Below are 11,731 nucleotides of genomic sequence, written 5' to 3' on the forward strand. Positions count from 1 at the left end.
ATGCTTGGTGGAAAACTCAATATCCCACAATTCATAGCACGCCTCTGCCGAGTCAAACAATGGCGGCCATCACTTAGTTTTTATTTTCCTCTTAATACTGTTTCTAGGTCACAAAATAAACTTTTAAGATATTTTCAGGCGAGAATATAGGTGTGTAAACTTCAAATATCTGCTCGTTTTGTCAAAACATCCCATATTAGCGACAATGTTCTGACGATGTCGTTTCTGCTTGAGGCTAGCTGGCTAGTGTGGCTAGCGCGGCTTTGCTAACAAGCTACAGCCGGCCTGGATGACAGTGAGAGCGGCTTACTCTGGTTTCACACCCGGTCCTTCGTAAAGTCTCGTGGTCACAGCTGGACTTATTTTAAATAAATAAATGATTTATTTATTTATTCATTTTAGTAACGGTATAAACAGTGAAAGGTGGTGGATTGGCCAGATGTAAACTTCAAATATCTGCTTGTGTTACCAAGACATCCCATATTAGCTCTGATGGTTTCGGTGCCTGCAAAGAGCTAGACAGCTAGCTAGCTAACTGGCTGTCTTTTTGACTCAGGGTCAAAGCTGGACTTATTTTTCGTTTTTATGAGCTGATGAGAGTTTTTTTTTAGTAACGGTACAAACAGTGAAAGGCGGTGGATTGTCCAGATGCTGGTCGATGTGGAAAAAATAACTGAGTTGTTTGGTGGTCGCTGACACGGAGCTACAACCGAGGGCAGCTATCCACCGGTGTGTGTCAGACAGAGCATGCAGGGAACGAGACATAAGAGGCGGCGAGGCGACCGCCAATCGACCGGTGGTAGATCGTGGATCAGGGAAACCGAAGGCAGGAGAAGCAGGCGGCTGCCGGTCAGAGCGTGAGGTGAACTGAATTTCAGGTAAGAAGTTATGAACTGCACTCTATTTGGGTCAGATATAAACCGAGTTTAGGTGTAGTTTATTTTCGTTGTGCTGACTTTTTACAATCAGTTATAATAACTCGTACTGTGTGCTAGCTAGCACGACGGAGTTTCTATACAGCTGTGTGCGCGCTAAGTTACTGATGTTGAACTTTATGACAGCCTCCCCTGTCATTCTCTCGCCTGTTCAAACTTCAGTCATGAAACTGATCAATGATCGGCTTTTCTCTCTTGTTTGTTTATTGCGCTAAACAACAGCAGCACGTTTAAGCTTGATCAGCTGTTGTTAGAATTCATTTGATTTTAATTTCTAGTATCAGCTGATGTTTGCTGGAGCCACAGCTGTAGAAGCGGCTGGTGGAAACCAGGAGATGACCTTACCGAATCATTAGAGCTGAACTGGTGATGGAGAAACAGGTTTACCTTTTTTTTAGGTGACATGAATGAGTTGAAGGGAAGTTATGAACTATTTCTGAGAGAAATAAACACCAAGCTCCTTTTTTATTTAGCTGACAGCTGGTAACTATGCAGGGGCGGATCTAGCAAAGCTTTTGCCAGGGGGCCAGGTAGGGCATCTTACAACCAAAGTTTGTATAATAATACACAAGATTGGCTGTAGACCATTGTTAATCATTCAGAACACTGTGTAAAAATAACAAAAAACAAAAAGTGAATGCAAAAGTGCATAAATATTTATTTTACGTGATTGATGTGTGTGGCGGGGCGTGGTCTGCAGTGCCGCTGCAGGGGAGGTGGACCCACCTGAGCGGCATCTGCAATCACGCCTCTCTGGCGTAGTCTGTGCTCTCTCGGCTGTTTTTTGGGTGTGTGTCAGGCTGTGAGTTGAAAAGCTACAGCCGGCTGTGTGGGTACACCAACTATGTGTGAAAAGTGGTCCATAACGTAATGCTTCAAAGCGTGTTCATGCAAACATTGTCGGGTCTGCCGTGGTACAATGGGACTTCTGCTCATGAAACTATGTGCACAGCGTCTGCAAATCGGGGCTGTACAAAGTCACTTCATCTTTACCCAAAATTGTAAGCTGTCATCTGTGAGGCGCAAGCGGTGTTTGTTTTTACCATAGTTCATGGTGGAGAATGGCTGCTCTGCTGAGTTTTGCTCTCTGTAGCTGTATGAATGGCAAACTACACTGTTTACCAGCGGCATAGGCACACTTAAAATTTCTTCTGAAATTTTCGCTTTCTAGTTATTATTATTATTATTCTTCAGTTTCCGCCTGAAATTTTGCAGCGAATCTCGCCTCGCAGTTTTGAGACAAGATTCATATATGTTACCTCATTTTGTGCGGCTGGATCAGGAATGGTGTGCTATGACTTTTGGTGTTTATGACTATTATAGTTTTTTAAATATTAATATTTTAGTGAAAATTTTCCCGCGCTTCTCTGCCAAACAGTTTTGACAATAGGGTTACATATGTTAGATCATTTTGTGCGGCTGGAGCTGGACTAGTATGGTATACACTTTTGGTGTTTATGACTTTTATAGTTTTTTAAATATTAATATTTTAGTGCAAATTTAGAAAGATTCTTCTTTTGGCGCCATAGAAACAGACTTCATTTGTGGTGTGTTGGCTCCATCTTTTGGTCCCACTGATACAAATTTCAAACTTCATTTGTGGTGTGTTGGCTCTCTCTAGTGGTATGCCGGGAGTAGTACGGCCTGTCTACCCTTATTTGGATTACCGTAATGATGACAATATCAACGGTGCGCACAGCGTCGCTGCTTTCAGGAGCCATTGGAATTTTTAAGGTTGCGCAAATCATTCAAAAGTTACGGTAATGCTTGGTGGAAAACTCAATATCCCACAATTCATAGCACGCCTCTGCCAAGTCAAACAATGGCGGCCATCACTTAGTTTTTATTTTCCTCTTAATACTGTTTCTAGGTCACAAAATAAACTTTTAAGATATTTGAGGCGAGAATATAGGTGTGTAAACTTCAAATATCTGCTCGTTTTGTCAAAACATCCCATATTAGCGACAATGTTCTGACGATGTCGTTTCTGCTTGAGGCTAGCTGGCTAGTGTGGCTAGCGCGGCTTTGCTAACAAGCTACAGCCGGCCTGGATGACAGTGAGAGCGGCTTACTCTGGTTTCACACCCGGTCCTTCGTAAAGTCTCGTGGTCACAGCTGGACTTATTTTTCGTTTAAATGGACCGATGATTTATTTATTTATTCATTTTAGTAACGGTATAAACAGTGAAAGGTGGTGGATTGGCCAGATGTAAACTTCAAATATCTGCTCGTGTTACCAAGACATCCCATATTAGCTCTGATGGTTTCGGTGCCTGCAAAGAGCTAGACAGCTAGCTAGCTAACTGGCTGTCTTTTTGACTCAGGGTCATAGCTGGACTTATTTTTCGTTTTTATGAGCCGATGAGGGGTTTTTTTTAGTAACGGTACAAACAGTGAAAGGCGGTGGATTGTCCAGATGCTGGTCGATGTGGAAAAAATAACTGAGTTGTTTGGTGGTCGCTGACGCGGAGCTACAACCGAGGGCAGCTATCCACCGGTGTGTGTCAGACAGAGCATGCAGGGAACGAGACATAAGAGGCGGCGAGGCGACCGCCGATCGACCGGTGGTAGATCATGGATCAGGGAAACCGAAGGCAGGAGAAGCAGGCGGCTGCCGGTCAGAGCGTGAGTTGAACTGAATTTCAGGTAAGAAGTTATGAACTGCACTCTATTTGGGTCAGATATAAACCGAGTTTAGGTGTAGTTTATTTTCGTTGTGCTGACTTTTTACAATCAGTTATAATAACTCGTACTGCGTGCTAGCTAGCACGACGGAGTTTCTATACAGCTGTGTGCGCGCTAAGTTACTGATGTTGAACTTTATGACAGCCTCCCCTGTCATTCTCTCGCCTGTTCAAACTTCAGTCATGAAACTGATCAATGATCGGCTTTTCTCTCTTGTTTGTTTATTGCGCTAAACAACAGCAGCACGTTTAAGCTTGATCAGCTGTTGTTAGAATTCATTTGATTTTAATTTCTAGTATCAGCTGATGTTTGCTGGAGCCACAGCTGTAGAAGCGGCTGGTGGAAACCAGGAGATGACCTTACCGAATCATTAGAGCTGAACTGGTGATGGAGAAACAGGTTTACCTTTTTTTTAGGTGACATGAATGAGTTGAAGGGAAGTTATGAACTATTTCTGAGAGAAATAAACACCAAGCTCCTTTTTTATTTAGCTGACAGCTGGTAACTGTGCAGGGGCGGATCTAGCAAAGCTTTTGCCAGGGGGCCAGGTAGGGCATCTTACAACCAAAGTTTGTATAATAATACACAAGATTGGCTGTAGACCATTGTTAATCATTCAGAACACTGTGTAAAAATAACAAAAAACAAAAAGTGAATGCAAAAGTGCATAAATATTTATTTTACGTGATTGATGTGTGTGGCGGGGCGTGGTCTGCAGTGCCGCTGCAGGGGAGGTGGACCCACCTGAGCGGCATCTGCAATCACGCCTCTCTGGCGTAGTCTGTGCTCTCTCGGCTGTTTTTTGGGTGTGTGTCAGGCTGTGAGTTGAAAAGCTACAGCCGGCTGTGTGGGTACACCAACTATGTGTGAAAAGTGGTCCATAACGTAATGCTTCAAAGCGTGTTCATGCAAACATTGTCGGGTCTGCCGTGGTACAATGGGACTTCTGCTCATGAAACTATGTGCACAGCGTCTGCAAATCGGGGCTGTACAAAGTCACTTCATCTTTACCCAAAATTGTAAGCTGTCATCTGTGAGGCGCGAGCGGTGTTTGTTTTTACCATAGTTCATGGTGGAGAATGGCTGCTCTGCTGAGTTTTGCTCTCTGTAGCTGTATGAATGGCAAACTACACTGTTTACCAGCGGCATAGGCACACTTAAAATTTCTTCTGAAATTTTCGCTTTCTAGTTATTATTATTGTGTGGATGCCCTAAAGGGCTTCCACACAATTGAGTTCCTGTTTCTCTTTATTCTTTATCCTTTATTATTCTAGTTGCTCCGTTTTTTTGCCGCTTAACTACTCCCTCAGTTTTCAGCCGATTTTCACCGTTCAAACTCTAAACTGTTCTGCTACTTCTGCTTTCGACTGCTATATCTTTTGGTGTTTATTACTATTATACTTTTTAAAATATTACACTTTTTTCCTTTAATTTGTCCCATTGAAATGAATGGAAACCTTCCACAACTCTGCTAAAACTTGCTTGTTTTTGAAACTTAACTACTTCCTCATACTTTCACCTAGAAACTCCATTCAAACTTTAAAATGTTCTCAGATTATTGGGCTATTCCTGTCTGATTCAGCTTTTTCAGATCTTCTGCCGTTTTAATTTAATGCCTCTTTAAGTTTTCAGTTGCAGCTTTGTGATTTTTCAGAAAATACATGCGTTGTTATGGTTGCTATGCGACGGAGGTACAAAGAGCTATGAAAATCGCAGTCAAAATACACCAAAGTCCGCTGATTCACCCAGTACAAGAATTATGCTGCTAGCCCTCCTAGTTTTTGAGTTACACGACATTTTGTAACTCCAAAAAACGGCGCTTTTCGCCGCTCACCGCGATCTATTTTCTGACTGCCCAAATGTCTGTCTTTCAGCCGCCCGCCCCCTTGCCAGGTGGCGCAATCAGTAATGACACGGCTCTGCAGCTCAAAGGTCGTCGGTTCAATCCCACTTTGCTTCAACAATTTTTTTCATTACAAATTTAAACACTATCACAGACCTGTAATTTATATTGATCATTTATTACAATTCTGCAAAGTTTTATAATTTTAGCAGCTTTTCTAATATGGACCGAAATACATACAAGTACCCAGCCTAATGAAGCAGACAGAGGCAGTAACTCTGATTGGTGAATTTGAGCAGAATCAGGTTGTTCTTTCATTTCATTTCTTTCTTTTTCTACATACAGAACCTTCTGCCTCTTTTCAGCAGAAATTCTGCCTCTTTTCAGCAGAAATTCTGCTCATTCACCTCTTTTCAGCGCAACGTTCTGCTTCTTTGCCTCTTTTCAGCAGAAATTCTGCTCATTCACCTCTTTTCAGCGCAACGTTCTGCTTCTTTGCCTCTTTTCTGCAGAAATTCTGCTGATTCATCTCTTTTCTGCTCATTTCAGCCTTTTCACCTTTTTCAATGCTTTCATCTTTTTCAAATCATAGAGTTAAAATCAAAATATAGTATTTTTACCAAAGCATTGTATTTGTACGGAGTACAGTGTTTCTGCCAAATCATAGAATTACTGCAATTTCATAGTATTTGAGTGAAATTACAGTGTTTCTGCAAAAACATTGTATTTCTGCTTCTGTATTTCCGCTGTATTACGTAGTGGCAAAGTAGGAGGCTGACTGTTACTAAGTGCATCAGTGTACATAGGTCATCTCTTGTGTTGGAGTGCCCTCTTGTGGCGCCTTTTGGGAAGTGCCTTAGTAAACGTGAACAATGCAAAGTAGTGGTATCAGACTGGTTTGTACTGGAGGAATTTGTTGCCAGTTTTTTCCATCTTTAATCCGTATTCATGTTTTAATGTAATAACTTTTGTGGCACAATTACCACAATATGGCAGAAATACTATGTTTTGGCACAAATACTTTGATTTGGTAAACTTTAGCTTCCTCACCACTTTTTAGCAAAATTTTCATTTTTTTCACCCCTTTTCAGCACAAATTCCGGGTTTTTTGGCTGTTTTCAAAAAAAAAAACTCTTTTCAGCAGAAACTCTGCTGATTCACCTCTTTTCTGCAAAATTTTCAGCCTTTTCACCTCTCATCAGCACAATTCTCAGCAGCTTCTGCTTATTTCAGCAGCATTATCAGTCTCTCCACCTCTTCTTTGTGTGAATGTGTTTGGCTCAGTGAGCTAAGTAGCTGCCTTGGGACTAGGAGGGCCAGTTTCAAATCCTGCTCAGGGCGACTTGTTTTTTTTCCACCACCATGCAACTTTTTGGAACTTTTCAGCTTTTCAGCAGACAGCTTCAGCGTTAAGGCATCCACACAGCATTTTCGCAGGAAATGCAAATTTTCTAGTTGTGTGGATGCCCTCAAGGGCTTCCACACTATTGAGTTCCTGTTTCTCTTTATTGTGTGGATGCCCTCAAGGGCTTCCACACTATTGAGTTCCTGTTTCTCTTTATTCTTTATACTTTATTCTAGTTGCTTCCGTACGTTTTTTGGACTTTAACTACTCTCTCAGTTTTCAGCCGATTTTTACCATTCAAACTCTATACTGTTCTGCTCTTTCTGGAGATGGGTGCTATATCTTTTGGTGTTTATTACTATTATACTTTTTAAAATATTACACTTTTTTCCTTTAATTTGTCCCATTGAAATGAATGGAAAACTTCCACAATTCTGGTAAAACTTGCTTGTTTTTGAAACTTAACTACTTTGTCATACTTTCACCTAGAAACTCCATTCAAACTTTAAAATGTTCTCAGATTATTGGGCTATTCATGAATGATTCAGCTTTTTCAGATCTTCTACCGTTTTAATCTTATACCTCTTTAAGTTTTCATTTGCAAAAATGTGATTTTTCAGAAAATACATGCGTTGCTATGGTTGCTATGCAATTAAGTCAGAGTGAGTGCTGGTCCGTTCTGAATTTTCTCTTCATGTCTAAACAACTTCTTGCTACTCACTCAATTTCCACTCAACTCCCACAAATTATACATCAAAACGTAGGTATTTTTGCTGGCTTTCACAAAATGTCACTATCATTCTTGTGGGATTTACACATTTTTTGCAAATCTCCTCAGAGCAACACAAAGTCTGAAAACTCTCCATACAAAGTCAATGGAGAGTTTGTTCAAAATCAGCGCTGGATTTCTCTAATGAGAGGCATTTTCAAATCGTCATATCTCCTTAACAAAACAGAGTTTAGACATGAGGCTTGTGCCAATATATCTTCAGACATCCCTGATGCTCACAATTCAAGAATTATTTCCTCACCTATTACCGTTTGGCCATGAATTACACTTGTTTGAGCATAGGAAATTTGTCCCTCGCTCAGATTTCTTCAGATTTCAAACTGTGGAAATGAGGCACTTTTTTCTCTCGTCATATCTTTTTGATGGATTTCCACAGAGACCTGAAAATTCCCATGACTGTTCACCAAAGCCTGCTGTTTCTTACGGTGAAAGAATGATTTTGATGCTCCATATAGATTTAGAGTTACAAAACATTGTTTGAGGGCAAGTCAAGGCAGTTTTGCTTTGCCTCTGCTCAGTTACAGTGTATTACAAGTCATATATCTTTAATAATTTATATTTTATCTCTGATTTATGAAGACCTGCAGATTCCCCCATCTCTTCTGAACAAAACGGTGTCAGAATGAGCGTTCTAGCCCCTACAGTTAGGAAATTATGGCCATTTGTTCGAGGGGAATCCTGAATGTGAGAAATACACTGCAGAAAACTCATACCTCTCTCTGTGTCTGTGTGTGTAAGTGCTGATTACAGCAGGTGCAGCTAATTTAGCTGACCTAGATATACCAAGCCCAGACTCTTAACAGCCACTGCTCCCTTTAGGCTCTGTGTTTGTGTGTCTGTATCAATATTTCTCCCATGTTACATATTACTCCTCCATAATAGTATTTGTGCTAAATCAAAGTACTTCTACTACATCTTAGTACTTCTGCTCAATCATAGTATTTCTGCTAAATCATAGTATTTTTGAAAAATCATGGTATTTGTGCCAAATCATGGTTTTAGGGCAGAACCATAATATTTATTTTATGTTATGAGATTACTACTAAGTGGAGGAATGTCTGTTATGTTATAGTTTATGTGCTGAATATAGTATATCTGCCAAATCATAGTATTTATCCTAAATCATAGTATTTATGCCAAATTACAGTATTTCTGCTAAAAAGCAGAAATAGTACCTTTTAGCAGAAATTTCTGTGAAAAGATATTATTTATGTTAAAACATAGTATTTCTGCTAAATCACAGTATTTCTGCCAAATCATAGTATTTGTACTTATTCATAGTACTTGTGCCAAATCATAGTATTTGTACCCAATCATAGTATTTCTGCAATATGATTGTATTTGTGGCAAATCATGGTATCTTTTTGCCAAATCATGGTATTTGTGCCAAATCATGTTATTTGTGCCCAGTTAAAATTTCTGTTATATTATGGTGTTACTACTAAGTCGTAGAATTTCTGTTATGTTATAGTATATCTGCTGATTATAGTATATGTGCCAAATAATAGTATTTATAGCAAATAATAGTATTACTGCCCAAACATTGTATTTCTTGTAGTATTTGTAGTAGTAGTTGTTGTAGTATTTGTGCAAAAACATAGAATTTCTGCAAAATCATAGTATATCTGTTATGTTATAGTATTACTACTAAGGCATAGTATTCCTACCAAATCATAGTATTCCAAATCATAGTATTACTGCAATTCCATAGTATTTGAACGAAATCATAGTATTTGTGCAAAAACATACTATGTCTGCAAAATCACATTATATCTGCTATGTTATAGTATTACTACTAAGGCATAGTATTTCTACCAAATCATAGTATTCCTTCAAAATCATAGTATCACTGCAATTTCATAGTATTTGAGCGAAATTGTAGTATTTGTACTAAATCATGGTACTTGTACCAAATCATAGTATTTTTTGCAAATCATATTATTTGAACCAAAACATTGTATTTGTACGAAGTCATAGTATTTCTTCTAAATCATAGTATTTCACCCAAATCTCAGTACTTGTGCTAAAACCCAGTATTATTGCGAAATCGTAGTATTTGTACTGAAACATAGTATTTGTGCCAATAAGAGTATTTGTACTAAATCATAGTACTTGTGCCAAATCATAGTATTTCTGCCATATTGTGCTAGTTGTGCAAAAACATAGACTGTCTGCAAAATCATAGTATATCTGTTATGTTATAGTATTACTACTGAGTCACAGTATTTCTGCCAATTCGTAGTATTTGTACTAAATCATACTACTCGTGCCAAATCATAGTATTCAAATCAAAATATAGTATTTGTATCAAAGCATGTATTTGTACGAAGAACAGTATTTCTGCCAAATCATAGAATTACTGCAATTTCATAGTATTTTGAGGAATCCCTTTTGTTATAGTATTACTTCTAAGTCATAGTATTTCTGCTTTGTCATAGTATTTGTACTGAAACATAGTATTTCTGCCAAATCATAGTATTACTGCTATTTCATAGTATTTGAGTGAAATTACAGTGTTTCTGCAAAAACATTGTATTTCTGCTAAATCATAGTATTTCTCTCATCTTAAAGTACTCAATTATTGTATTTGTGCCAAAGTTTAGTATTTCTGCCAAATGATATTATCTCTGCTAAATCATAGTGTCTGCCAAATCATAGTATTTGTGCCAAATTATGGGATTTTGCCAAAACATGGTACTTGTGCCAAATTATAGTATTTGTGCCCAATTAATATTTCTGTTATGTTACAGTATTACTACTAAGTCGTAGAATTTCTGTTATGTTCTGCCAAATCATAGTATTATGGCTATTTCAAAGTATTTGAGTGAAATTACAGTGTTTCTGCAAAAACATTGTATTTCTGCTAAATCACAGTATTTCTGTTATCTTAAAGTACTTGCACTCAATTATAGTATTTGTGCCAAAGTTTAGTATTTCTGCCAAATCATATTATCTCTGCTAAATCATAGTGTCTGCCAAATCATAATATTTGTGCCTAAGCGCAGCATTTGTACCAAAACATAGTATTGCTGCTATATCATAGTATTTGTCCTAAAGCATAGTATTTCAACAAAATCACAGTATTTCTGCTATGTTATAGTATTTGTGCTTGTAGAAAAACCTGTGTTAGTGTGAGCTACATTACCAAGCAGCCTCTGAGCAGTGAGGGAATTCATGGGACTTCTGAGCTAGATGGTCTTCCTTCGTTCCTGGGCTAACGATTGAGGAGAGAGCTGCTGGGAAGGGGAGCAAATAGCCCATCCTGTATTTGTTGGGGATGGTGTGTGTCACATAAACGTGAGTTAATGTTCCATGCTTAAGATGTTTACCCTGCTACTTGTGTGTATTGGTTTTAGTTACCTTTAGCGTATGTGCTAGTTAGCGATAGCTATGGCAGCCCAGTTATTTGATTGTTTTGGGCTTGTTCCTGCTTTGTTTGTTCCCCCTGCAAATTTATGTCAATTTGTACACTGTAATATCGCTGTATTACGTAGTGGCTAAGTAGGAGGCTGACTGTTACTAAGTGCATCAGTGTACATAGGTCATCTCTTGTGTTGGAGTGCCCTCTTGTGGCGCCTTTTGGGTAGTGCCTTAGTAAACGTGAACACTGCAAAGAAGTGGTATCAGACTGGTTTGTAGTGGAGGAATTTGTTGCCAGTTTCTTTCATCTTTAATCCGTATTCATGTTGTAATGTAGTAACTTTTGTGGCGCAAATACCACAATATGGCAGAAATACCATGTTTTGGCACAAATACTTTGATTTGGTATGCTTTAGCTTCTTCACCCCTTTTCAGCAAAATTTTCATTTTTTTCACCCCTTTTCAGCACAAATTCCAGCTTTTTTGGCGGTTTTCAGAAAAAAAAACTCTTTTCAGCAGAAACTCTGCTGATTCACCTCTTTTCAGTGCAACGTTCTGCTTCTTTGCCTCTTTTCTGCAGAAATTCTGCTGATTCACCTCTTTTCTGCAAAATTTTCATCCTTTTTGCCTCTTATCAGCACAGTTCTCAGCAGCTTCTGATAATTTCAGCACAATTGTCAGTCTGTCTACCTCTTTTTTGTGAGAATGAGTTTGGCTCAGTGAGATGAGTAGCTGCCTTGAGACCAGGAGGTTCGAGGGGAATCCTGAATGTG

This window comes from Pelmatolapia mariae, linkage group LG20, assembly GCF_036321145.2.
Source record: "Pelmatolapia mariae isolate MD_Pm_ZW linkage group LG20, Pm_UMD_F_2, whole genome shotgun sequence".
NCBI classification, from domain to species: Eukaryota; Metazoa; Chordata; class Actinopteri; order Cichliformes; family Cichlidae; genus Pelmatolapia; species Pelmatolapia mariae.